Genomic DNA, 14,326 nt, shown 5'->3' with positions numbered 1-14,326 from the left:
TCCAGTGTACAATTTATCAAGTCATCGCTAGCTCATTGTTATATAGTTTATGAATTTATATAATTTTATAATTTTTATATCATCTTCGTATTAAAGGGTTTAATACCCGTTAATAAATGAATAATAATAATAATACTACTGTAGGAGATTTGTGTTGAATATTTGTGTCACGCTGTAGTTTGGTTCAATGTTAACGTATGTGCAAAAGGGTTGAAAGTGTTTTGTTAAAAAATGAAGGGATTACTAGGGACAGCGAGACAACGGGGCGGAGAGTAACGAGTGATTGGAAAAGACAGACGTGATTTGAATTTCTGTGGTCAGTTAATGTGATTTTGATTTGTGTAAAAAGACTGTGTGCTTGGTGTATTTCAAACTCGTTCATTTAATTATATTGTTTGTACATTTGTTCCAAATACAATTCTCTTTTTTAAATCCTACACTACTAATAATATTACTACTAATAATAATAATAATAATAATACTACTACTACTAATAATAATAATAATAATAATAATTTGACGAACATTAAGGAAAAAATAGACACACCAAAAACAAACGATTGTTAATTTAATACGACACGGGGCGTTTGGTGCCCCAGAAATGGAGCACGATGGAGATCTTTCTGGAGAAATTCGCTCCCTCAATTGAATTTTATCATCTCTTTTCCCCTGCCAATGGAAACCACGACTCGCGAAGTCACTTTCTCCGATAACTTTCCCCGAACATGTTTCTGGAAGAAATATCAGATCAGATTTTTGTCGCGCGCATCCAAGGATTTTGGCACCGATAATCCCCGCACCGCTATGTAATACTCTTATCGCGTCTGGAATACGCAACGACCGTTTTCGGGCCCCCGGATAATAAAATAATATCTGATCTCGGACGAAAGAATTCGTCATTAACTTATCAGATTAGTAGACTTCACAGTAAAAGAAAGAACAATTGATCAGTAGCTACTACGAGTAATATAACGATATAAAATTCTCCAAACTGGGTATTTATATAAACCTTCAAATACAAAGTACATATAAATAAAAAAAATTTTCAAACACTCACATATTAAAAATTGAGAAAGACACTTCAAAATGGAAAGTAGAACAAAATGCAGTGCATTGCTCAAGAGACAAATATGTCGAAGGTTTCTCTAGTCACTGTATTCTTTCTTTCGATCGGTGTATTTAGCACGAAAGACGGTTGTACAAATAAACAAGCGGATCCTAAACTGTTCTGACGCATCGCATGGCGCCGAGGCTCGATCTCCACGCGGCAAATAAACGCGAAATTCGACGACGCATTTTAGTCCCCGTCTGAACGTAGTTGACCGATCCCTCGATACGGTTATCTAGGATGGGATCGAAAAAAAAAAAAAAAAAATTAATTGTTTATCGTCGAACGAAGGAAATACCGATTGCCTCGCTCTGCGTCGCCGATAAGGAACGATAAGGCGTCGATACAGCGCTATCCACTCGTCGATCGGCCGAGAAAAAGCTTCGATCGAGGCTTCTTCTTTGCTCGATGAACGGGGACGGGAGAGGCGCGTGGAAAAACGAGAAAAGCAAGCAACTGCGTCTCGAAACCTTCGATTCGAACCAATGATACTCTCGGATGGTGCACTTTAATAAAAGAACACCCGTTACACGAAAGTTATGATATTTCTCAGTTTTCTATTGGAATATCTATTGGAAAATCTGTTTGTGAATCTGATTTCAATGGCTATGCAACGAAATTGGCGGAATCTCGGATCATACGAGTCTCGTTAACCGAGATTTCGGACCAATAATTCTCACCAGATGATGTATTTTTCTAAAAGGACACACGTTACACGAAAGTTACAATATTTCTCAGTTTTCTATTGGAATATCTATTGGAAAATCTGTTTGTGAATCTGATTTCAATGGCTATGCACGAAATTTGCGGAATCTCGGACCATCCGAGTCTCGTTAACCGAGATTTCGGACCAATGGCGCTCTCAGACGGTGCACTTTATTAAAAGAACACGAAAGTTACAATATTTCTCAATTTTCTATTGGAAAATGTGTTTGTGAATCTGATTTCAATGGCCATGCACGAAATTTGTAGAATCTCGGATCATACGAGTCTCGTTAACCGAGATTTCGGACCAATAATCACCAGATGATGCATTTTTCTAAAAGGACACCCGTTATACGAAAATTACAATATTTCTTAGTTTTCTATTGGAATATTTAACAGAAATGTATGGAAAATCTGATTGCAATGGCCATGCTCGAAATTGGCAGAATCTCGGATCATACGAGTCTCGTTAACCGAGATTTCGAGTCAATAATTCTCACCAGATGATGCATTTTTCTAAAAGAACACTCGTTACACGAAAGTTACAACATTTCTCAGTTTTCTATTGGAATATCTATTGGAAAATCTGTTTGTGAATCTGATTTCAATGGCTATGCACGAAATTGGCGGAATCTCGGATCATACGAGACTCGATAACCGAGATTTCGGACCAATGGCGCTCTCAGACGGTGCACTTTACTAACAGAACACGAAAGTTACAATATTTCTCAATTTTCTATTGGAAAATCTGTTTGTGAATCTGATTTCTCTGACAAAGCATAAAATTGGCAGAATCTCGGATCATACGAGTCTCGTTAACCGAGATTTCGGACCAAACGGCGCTCTCAGACAGTGCACTACAATATCTCTCAGTTTTCTATTGGATTATTTTACAGAAATGAATGGAAAATCTGATTTCAATGACAAAACACGAAATTGGCAGAATCTCGGACCATACGAGTCTCGTTAACCGAGATTTCGGACCAATGGCGCTCTCAGACGGTGCACTTTACTAACAGAACACGAAAGTTACAATATTTCTCAATTTTATATTGGAAAATCTGTTTGTGAATCTGATTTTAATGGCCATGCACGAAATTTGTAGAATCTCGGATCATACGAGTCTCGTTAACCGAGATTTCGAGTCAATAATTCTCACCAGATGATGCATTTTTCTAAAAGAACACTCGTTACACGAAAGTTACAATATTTCTCAGTTTTCTATTGGAATATTTATTGGAAAATCTGTTTGTGAATTTGATTTCAATGGCCATGCACGAAATTGGCAGAATCTCGGATCATACGAGACTCGATAACCGAGATTTCGGACCAATGGCGCTCTCAGACGGTGCACTTTACTAACAGAACACGAAAGTTACAATATTTCTCAATTTTCTATTGGAAAATCTGTTTGTGAATCTGATTTCTCTGACAAAGCATAAAATTGGCAGAATCTCGGATCATACGAGTCTCATTAACCGAGATTTCGGACCAAACGGCGCTCTCAGACAGTGCACTACAATATCTCTCAGTTTTCTATTGGATTATTTTACAGAAATGAATGGAAAATCTGATTTCAATGACAAAACACGAAATTGGCAGAATCTCGGACCATACGAGTCTCGTTAACCGAGATTTCGGACCAAACGGCGCTCTCAGACAGTGCACTTTAATAAAAGAACACACGTTACACGAAAGTTACAATATTTCTCAGTTTTCTATTGGAATATTTAACAGAAATGAATGGAAAATCTGATTGCAATAACCAAGCACGAAATTGGCGGAATCTCGGACCATCCGAGTCTCGTTAACCGAGATTTCGGACCATTCTAAGTGTCTCGAACGTTTCTATGATATTTCAAAGATAATCTCAAAGCTGTCTATCGAGATATTTCGATGCCTCCCTGGGACTGTTTTTACTTTAATCGATCCACGAGGAAAATCGTTAATCGTGCAATAAATAGACACTTGGCTCTCATAAAACTCAGATACAGCGATTTTTTCTTCCACGTTCAAGTTGCTCCGTGAGTCACTATCGCTATCGCGAGACTAGCATTAGATTTCTCTTAGAAACACGAGTAACTAACCAACGGAACAAAATTTAACAAAAAGAAATACTCAAACCCGTTAACAAAAACATATCGAACCTTCCAACATAAAGAATCTATCAAATACTCTAACCCACATCAAACACTTCCCTTATCTCCGTGAAAATAATTGTTCCTCTCGAATCCTAAACATGTTTACTCGCGATACTAACGGAAATACGGCCTCTGTGCAATACTTTCGAGCATCACGAAAATAATGCAACCATTCCGTTCGATGCTTGAACCACAATCTTATCTCGACGAATTTCAACTCGAGTCCACGTTTACTTGTTCAAAAATGGTCCGTCGCGAGCCAGAATTTACCGTACAGCGATTACGTTTTCCATCCTTTATGGGGAAAGAACAGCAGTATGCGTTTGGCGTGCAAACTGCGAGCAGCTACCGACTTGGATAAACAACATTCTCAAGTCATCCCGATAGCTGGGAGCAGTTTTGTTTTCCCAAACCGTTGCTCATCCTCGTTACGTACCCTCCAAAGTCTATGATTCGTTCAAAGTGTGGTTTATTGACTTAGTTACCGAGCACTAAGGTCATCCACCCCCTAACCCTGCACTATTCACGCTATATATTTACATTGTTGAAAATTGTTTGAAAATTGATGTATGACAGTCATCAAGTGTTAAAACTGACTGTTATTGTTTACATGCAAACATATGACAGGGGACCAATATATCAACTAAAATAAATATTGTCACAAAAATGTTTAAATGCATAATTACTTCCTGAAGTCTACTTTGGAGATCTCACCATGAATAAAAATGGCGTTAACAAAAATAAATAAATATTGCTAGAAAAATGTTTAAAATATCTTCAAATATATCCAGTATCCTCCATAATTACTTCCTGAAGTCTACTTTGAAGATTCCACCATGAATCAAAATGGCGTCAACAAAAATAAATACACATTGCTAGAAAAATGTTTAAAACTGTTTATCGCGAAGAATGCATCGACTAACCTATATTTGGGATACTTTAGAAGCCTACAAACGAAGATTCCACCATAAACAAAGATGGCGTTAACAAAATGAGTGTTAACAAAGATAAATAAATATTGCTGGAAAAATGTTTAAAACAACATCAAATATATTCAGTATCCTCCATAATTACTTCTTGAACTCAACTTTGAAGATCCCACCATGAATAAAAATGGCGTTAACAAAATAATTGTTACCAAAAATAAATAAAAATTGCTAAAAAAATGTTTAAAACCGTTTATCACGAATAATGCATCAACTATCCAATATTTGGGATACTTAATTACTTTCTAAAGCCTACGAACGAAGATTCCACCATAAAACAAAGATGGCGTCGCGGTTCTCGGACCGCGTTGGTCTCCAAACAGCTTTGGAACCATTTCTACGGTTCGTGAACGCGTTGTAGTTCAAAGTTCACCGTGTTGAGGTGCAACAGGTAGGGAGACCTTCGTTTTAAGATGAAAAGGGTGGACGAATAGCGGGCACGCGACCACCGATGGAGGCCGGTCGAGTCTCGGTGCTGCGAGAGGTACGCCGTTGTCAAAATAAACGGCACTATCGCGATTTATCTCGTTTCCCATGATAATAAGAGATAAAACTGCATCCTTACATTAGCTAGTATATCAGCTAAAATGATAATTTCAGTCGTCGGGTCCGCCAGGAACGCGTAGGGCCGTTCCTCATCCGACGCGGCCGAGTTTCGTCCCGGAAGCCCAACACGCGCGACCTCCGCTTCCTGCGGGCCCCAAACTGCCTCCTCCAGGCTCCCACCGAGTTCCGTGTCTCGTGTTTCGTCGATCCAGGTCGCAAAACCGAATAAATATCTCCGAACGTCCTTCTTCGTCGCCTCCAAACTTCGAACTTCGGACTTTGGATCTTGGATTTCGGATTACGTACTGTGGACCTCTTCGCCAGCGATTCTCCGGCTCCAGAGGAACCTGGTACCATCAGCGACCTCCTCGAGGATCCTCTACTCGCGATCGTATCGTAAAGAGATCGATCTTTCGAATCCAGGTAAGAGCAAAAACTGCAAATTAATTTCTTCCTCGTCGCGTGGGAATCCCATCCGCCATTTTGTACGTTCTTGTTCGCGTTTGATAGCGAGACGATGGCTCTCTATTGTTCGACGAGTCTGCAACGTCGATGGTGTCTCGATTCCGAACGATGATACAGCTCTGTTGGCGCTCCTTTTTGGGTATTGCTTCTATGGTTGCGTCACGGTTGGCCGGTGGAATCGCGAACGCGACGAGGCCATTTTCTTTATCAGTTGGAAATCCTTATCGCGAATGAAAATCCCCCCCGTGCGGCTCGCGTAGCACCGGTGCTGCGTGCTCGTCGTCGCGTACCACCGTTATCGTGGCCGGATCGCGGGGAAAACGAGATTTTTGTGCCGTTTCAAAATGGCCGCCGACCAGGTCCGACGACGACGATGACGCGTCCGTTTCGTTACGCAACCGTGGCAAAGCTCTTCCTCGAAACCGTCGAGCCGTAATTTTCCGCTACGACGTTCGGAACACGGAGTCCCCTAACAGTTCTTTTCGTTGGAAAACTTAAAAGACGATCGTATCAGTCGATGTTGCTTATTGATAAACCTCACCGTCCATTATTTATCAAGCGTGCCTCATCGACGAGAGAATAGCGACTTATGTCATTGCAATAAAATTGTATCCCTGAACAAATGAGGAAATTGTTTCATGCTTTCGTCTACTCGGTGATCTAGGTTATTTTGTGTCTTCTTTCGAGAACTAAGGTACCTTTGTTGACCTGGAATTGAGAACGACACCTTAGCGTCTCGATTCTGTGCGAAAACGCCATAGAAATCACGAGGATTAGACACTGTCGACCCGTTCACTGTCTGGCCTCTCAGCCGGCGTATTCAAAAGCATGGTACCTGTGACCCATATACGGGTCACAGACAGTGCACGTGTCAGTCCACCTTGTGGTCTATGATTTTCTCCATATTAACAATATAAACTTTTTAAACAATATTTATTCCGCAACTTCAGGTGTTTTTCTTCTCCCAACTCCATGTTTCTTTAGAATTTCTCAAGGAAGACGATTTGAAAAATTATTTTACCATTTTCTGATTACTGAAAGATGATTCTGTAAATCTGTCGTTAGCGTAGAAGAGTATGTTTGGACTTCGTTGCATATAATTGTGCCCAACGTCTCCACTTCTAGCTGTTTCGCGTCTGAATCGAAAGTTTGAAATTTTAAGGAAGGTCTGTTCTCTTCTTTGATAATTCAGACCGAGAGGCGTGCAAAGGAGAGAAAAATTTCGCCGTCGACTGGAGCTTGTTTGCCGTGTCGGTGGCGAGTCGCGTCAACGTTAAAACCGTCGCCGGAGGATTCGGTCCCGTTGTAAATTACGGGGTAATTGCGTTGTAAAGACTCGCGAGGAGACTCGTTCGCGAGCCTCGTTATCAACCTGGCTCGCGTAGGATCGGATCGTAAAGAGCTTTAGTCTCCCGCGCGTTTCGAAGGGAAGGAGGGGAAGATGGCGGACGACGAGGTCGCGTTTGGTTCCCGAAAGCGTGAAATCAACGATCGTCGCGTGTGGCTAGCAAATTTTGCGTCCATATTGTCTGGAGACAACTATTACTAGCGTGTGATTTTACTCTGACAAATGAAATTAATGCAAATTCTACGTCAAACAAACATTTTTTAACCCCTTGACGAACGATTTAATATCATTTTTCAAACTATACTATTTAATTTTATTTTTAATTCGTTCTGTACTAGGAACGACCACGAAAATGAATATGTTTTATTGATATCTCGTAGAAAAATGTGTTGATTCTAATTAGACTGCGGATCTTCATGCAAATTCACATTTTTATTAATAGAATTAATGAAACGAATTAATGAAACTAAATATAATAATTCGTATCTTACTTTAAGTATTTCTTACATTTTTGCATATTAAATGCATTCTGTAGTTTTTTCAGGATTAAAATTTCCCATAAATGCATAAACATCCACAGTCTAATTACAATATAGAAAACTTGATGACGAGTGAGGGAATTTTAAGAAAACCATGTATGTATGTCTTCTCGAGTTCCAAAACAGTTTTCAATTGGATTTTACTTCCAAAAAAATTAAAATTCCTTTTCGAACGAGAGTCGACGTTGCACGAGTTCGACTCGTCACGTAATAAATTAAATTAATGCAAATTCTACCATTTGTTCCATCAAACACAATTTTTTTAACATAAAATCCTCTCCGTGGATGTTGAAAAATAGAAAATTTGAAAAATAAATTGGGATTGAATTTTAAGAAAATCATGCATGTCTTCTCGAGTTCCAAAACAGTTTTCAATTGGATTTTATTTCCAAAAAACGTAAAATTCCTACAGAATCGATTGAGAGTTCGTCCCGTTTCGTAATAAATGAAATTGATGCAAATTCTACCATTTGTTCCATCAAACAAAAATTATTTTAACATAAAATCCTCCTGTGGATGTTAAAAAATAGAAAATTTGCAAAATAAATTGGGATTGAATTTTAAGAAAATCATATATGGCTTCTCGAGTTCTCGAATTATTATTTCCGTGTGATTTTACTCTAATAAATTAAATTACCACAAATTCTACGATTTGATCCGTAAAAAAAAAATTTTTTAATACAACATCCTCCAGTGGATGTTAGAAAATAGAAAATCTGCAAAATAAATTGCAATTGAATTTTAAGAAAACCATGTATATATGTCTTCTCAAGTTCCAAAACAATTTCAATTGGATTTTACTTCCAAAAAAATTAAAATTCCTTTTCGAACGAGAGTCGACGTTGCATGAGTTCGACTCGTCTCGTAATAAATTAAATTAATGCAAATTCTACCATTTGTTCCATCAAACAATAATTTTTTTAACATAAAATCCTCTTGTGGATGTTAGAGAATAGAAAATCTGCAAAATAAGTTGATATTGAATTTTAAAAAAAACATGAATGTCTTCTCGAGTTCTCGAATTATTATTTGCGTGTGATTTTACTCTAATAAATGAAATTAACGCAAATTCTACCATTTACTCCATCAAAAAAAAATTGTTTTAACATAAAATCCTCCCATGGACGTTAGAAAATAGAAAATCTGCAAAATAAATTGGGATTGAATTTTAAAAAAACCATATATGTCTTCTCGAGTTCTCGAATTATTATTTGCGTCTGATTTTACTCTAATAAATTAAATTACCGCAAATTCTACCATTTGTTCCATCAAACAAAAATTTTTTAATATAAAATCCTCCCATGGACGTTAGAAAATAGAAAATCTGCAAAATAAATTGGGATTGAATTTTAAGAAAGCCATATATGTCTTCTCGAGGTCCAAAAAGATTTTCAATAGAATTTTATTATTTCTAAGAAAAGTAAAATTCTTGCAGAGTCGATCGAGAGTCGACGTAGCGCGAGTTCGACCCGTAATAAATGAAATTAATGCAAATTTTCTACCATTTTCTCCGTCAAACAAAAATTTTTTAATATAAAATCCTCCCATGGACGTTAGAATATAGAAAATCTGCAAAATAAATTGGGATTGAATTTTAAGAAAGCCATATATGTCTTCTCGAGGTCCAAAAAGATTTTCAATAGAATTTTATTATTTCTAAGAAAAGTAAAATTCTTGCAGAGTCGATCGAGAGTCGACGTAGCGCGAGTTCGACCCGTAATAAATGAAATTAATGCAAATTTTCTACCATTTTCTCCGTCAAACAAAAATTTTTTAATATAAAATCCTCCCATGGACGTTAGAATATAGAAAATCTGCAAAATAAATTGGGATTGAATTTTAAGAAAGCCATATATGTCTTCTCGAGGTCCAAAAAGATTTTCAATAGAATTTTATTATTTCTAAGAAAAGTAAAATTCTTGCAGAGTCGATCGAGAGTCGACGTAGCGCGAGTTCGACCCGTAATAAATGAAATTAATGCAAATTTTCTACCATTTTCTCCGTCAAACAAAAATTTTTTAATATAAAATCCTCCCATGGACGTTAGAATATAGAAAATCTGCAAAATAAATTGGGATTGAATTTTAAGAAAGCCATGTATGCCTTTTCGAGGTCCAAAAAGATTTTCAATAGAATTTTATTATTTCTAAGAAAAGTAAAATTCTTGCAGAGTCGATCGAGAGTCGACGGTAGCGCAAGTTCGACCCGTAATAAATGAAATTAATGCAAATTTTCTACCATTTTCTCCGTCAAACAAAAATTTTTTAATATAAAATCCTCCCATGGACGTTAGAAAATAGAAAATCTGCAAAATAAATTGGGATTGAATTTTAAGAAAGCCATGTATGTCTTCTCGAGTTCCAAAAAGATTTTCAATAGAATTTTATTATTTCTAAGAAAAGTAAAATTCTTGCAGAGTCGATCGAGAGTCGACGGTAGCGCAAGTTCGACCCGTAATAAATGAAATTAATGCAAATTTTCTACCATTTTCTCCGTCAAACAAAAATTTTTTAATATAAAATCCTCCCATGGACGTTAGAAAATAGAAAATCTGCAAAATAAATTGGGATTGAATTTTAAGAAAGCCATGTATGTCTTCTCGAGTTCCAAAAAGATTTTCAATAGAATTTTATTATTTCTAAGAAAAGTAAAATTCTTGCAGAGTCGATCGAGAGTCGACGTAGCGCGAGTTCGACCCGTAATAAATGAAATTAATGCAAATTAATTAATGCCCCATTAAACAACAATTTTTTTATTGTACGGAATAGAAAATCTGCAAAATAAAAGTAAAATTCTAGCAGAGTCGATCGAGAGTCGACGGTAGCGCGAGTTCGACCAGTCTCGAAGCTAAGAATCGATGGATCGATTCGAGGAGGAACCGTCCGTGAGTTCGACCGATCGCGGGACTCGCGAGCCGAATAATTAACGCGCGACAAACAGTATTATCGTCGTTGCCCGATATTATTCCATTATCTTACGGCGACTATGTGCTTAACGATTAATAAAATATCTGCGCTCAGAGGTATCTCGGCTCGATATCGAATAGTTTCGCGCCAGACGTCGTCGAGACCGTCGATTTCCTTCCGACGTTCGAGCAGTTGCGAGTGTTTTCGAGAAAGATTCGATAAACGAGTTTCGAGAGAAAGAGTCGAACGAGTCGAACGGTGGATGGGAGGAATCGTCGAGGATCGAGAGATCGACCGCGACCGATCGACGATCGTGATATTCGTTTTCGACTTCTGGGAGTCTCGAACCGGGAGAACAGCGTTTACACGGGGAACCACAAGTGTCTTAGGCCAATTCGAACGTAAAACACAAGTGTTTCGTGTTCGAGTGAGCGAGTTACGTCTATCCAAATCGCCTCCACGCGTCCAGACTTCGATCCACGCCACATTTTACTGAATTTTACGCTAATTCGTGGACAGAATTTCGCAGAGTGATTCGTTAATATCATCTGATCGATCATTGTGTCTCCAAGCTAACGCTCTTTTCATTTTAAATCATTATTATGCCATATTGGAAGATACAAAATGAGCAAAATAAATTGGGATTGAATTTTGGAAAAACCTTGCATATCATCTCGAGTGTCCAACAAATGTTTTCATTGGATTTTATTTCCAAGAAGAGAAGCTATTTAAAATTTTCTTTCCTCAAAGTGTTTGATCTTTCAAACGTTCTCTCATCTTTCAGAAAATTTAGAGATCACTGCTTTGTAGTCTCTAGAAACTATAAAATCATCAATATTCTCTGTCTTTCCCTATATTTCGTCGCTTGACCACGCGTTGAAATCACCGAGATTCGCGTCGATGCAGATACGCGCGAAAATGTCCTCGCCAACCTCAACTGTTGCACCTTTTGCTAATTCGTTTCTCATATTCCTTACATTTCGATCTCTATTTTAGAACTTGTTCAAACAAATCGTCCAAAAATAGAACGGCGATATAAGGATTAAAATTTGCTTTCGTAAGCATTGATTGCTCTGTTTATTTGGACGTGTCGTAAATCAAAAGGCGCAACTTCGTTCCGGAAGAAAAATACTTGATATAAATTTTTTCGAACATCGTCGATTTTCTCTACTTTTTACTAGTTTGACGATCGTAAAAAAAATTTACAGAAATTCTTTTTATCGAGTCTTTGATCCGGTATATTATGTAATAGGAGATAAACACTATCGTTGTTTATCTATAATCACTGGCGAACACAAAGGGGAGCTACAACGACTCGAACAACACAATCATTGACCATAAAACGTTAATATTTTTTTTATTTCTATTAGATACTCTCTGTAATTAATTTCTATTTTCATTTATAGTCGTTGCATGTCTTATTCGAGCACGGAAAATGAACACGGTTGTTCGGAAAATATATGGACCATATTTTCATCCAGATAAAAGTGTCAAACAACGAATAAAAGAGTAAACAGCTCTTGATCTGTCGTTTCCATCGTAAAATGAAATTATTTTCCGCGTTCGACGTATATTTGCATAAATGTTTCACGAAATCTAGCTCCTTCGAGCCGAATTTCAGCACGCAAAATCATCGATGTGAATTTTAAGCCAAAACGTGAATGTTAAGAAAATAAAAAATGTCTTCTCGCGAGATAATTCCGGAGAAATTATTCCTGCTACAGGATCTCGCGTTTAATCCCGTTGTTGCTCGTCTATAATTAATTTTACACCTTCCAGAGGCTCCCAACGAAGGGAAACGTCTTTGCAATTTTTATTTCCTCTTACATAAGTCCCCAACGAAAGAAAGAATAATTCGTTTTATTATTATTTATTAATATATCTAAACGGAGTTTGTGGAGCTTTCTAAATATAAATTATCGCGATCGAAAATTGTCTCGCGAGAAGAAAGTCTTAATAACCTCGCGGAGCCAGCCAATCGTACGTAAAATCGTCGGGAGATAAAACGGGAAAGGTAAACGAATAATCTTGTCACGAGGCGCTACCAGATTTTAGATTCAATATTGTTGTTTATCTACGATTAACGTTACGTTCGAAGAAAGACCGAGAAACCTGTACATCTGTTCCGTATCAGAAAAATTTCAGGGACACGAAACCGAACCGAGATCCTAATAACTTTAAATTGTAGCCACACAAAAATTGCTATTATTCGTTCCAAAATACAAATAAGACTTTGCAATTTCTATTTGCTTCTCCGCAAGCATCGACAAGGAACCGATCGACCGATTTTTGTGTTATCGTTCGTGCAAATTACGTGAAAATTTCCAAAGTAAAAATGCACGTGGGAGGGGGGAGGGAGAAGAAGCAAAAGGTGCCCGGGAAAATTAAAAAGAAAATGGAGACTCACCGTGATCGGAGAACGATGAGGAGCAATTCGACGGGTGGCCGAGTCGTGTCTAATCGTATGTGCTGCTCCAATCTGTGTCGCGTCGACAGTCGACGACCGACTCGCGGTGCCGACGCGGTTACGTTTACGATTCGTTAGCGAGGATGGCCGAGGAGCGCGACGCGGCTTGACACAGGTGCGCTGCCAAGCTGCGTCGACGGTTCTGGGACGGCTGCCGCCTGGTAGCGTCGCACCGAAGCTTCGATTCGAGCACGGAGAGACCGCGTCAAATATTGACCGACCACGATTAGGCCTACGATGCGTGCGGAGGCTTCGGAACCCGTCGATACGACTTTCACCTTTCACGCGCCGCCCGCCATCTTGGTACCGCGGGCTGCGCGCGCATCGCAGCCTACAAGGGATGGCCACCCTGTCGGCCATCTTCCTTCCTCCACCCAATGCTCGATGTTATTAAAATCGAAATACGTTTTACGTTAGAAAACATAATTATTTACCACCAAATGATTCGTAGTGAAGTTTTTGGGACGCTGTGCCATTCCATTCGAGAGATTTTCGTCAATCGAAATTAACGTTCATATTTTTAGGGTCAACCAACAATGATCAGTTTTCTTTATTGGATCTGTTTCTAAAAAATACGATTTTTGTTAATTACAACATTGTATCTAACGTATAATTTGAAGGATAATAAATATTATCATCCCTTAAACAATTAGATTAAAGAAATATTATTTTTCAACGCAGTCAGATTCAAACATGAGCGTTAAGGGATTAATACTGAGTTTCGTGCACTCGAATGACTTTAATTAAGTTGGTAACCACTTGGAGCGTGTAGTTTATTTACCACTTTATTTATGGAGGCAGAATATTTGGAATACTGATTTTTGTTACGTAATTTTATAAAACGTGATAGACTTTAACTATGAGCATGGTTGGTAACACAAATTGGAGCAACACTTTATTAATAGAAGCAGTATACTTGGAATATTGATTCGTTTAGGGTGGATAATGAATGTACCAAGATGGGAGATGCTTTCTTGTGTTTCAAACTCTCTGTAGCGACATGCAAACGAGTATTTTACATTCCTCAAATATTTTTATGTACCATAATGGTAAAACTACTCATCATACATCACTAAACCTCCATTTCCTCCTATTATTAACAGTACTAATTAAAA

Source organism: Colletes gigas, unplaced genomic scaffold (genome assembly GCF_013123115.1).
Source record: "Colletes gigas isolate AHSC1104 unplaced genomic scaffold, ASM1312311v1 Colletes_gigas_Sc00002, whole genome shotgun sequence".
NCBI classification, from domain to species: domain Eukaryota; kingdom Metazoa; phylum Arthropoda; class Insecta; order Hymenoptera; family Colletidae; genus Colletes; species Colletes gigas.
This window is presented reverse-complemented; position numbering follows the sequence as displayed.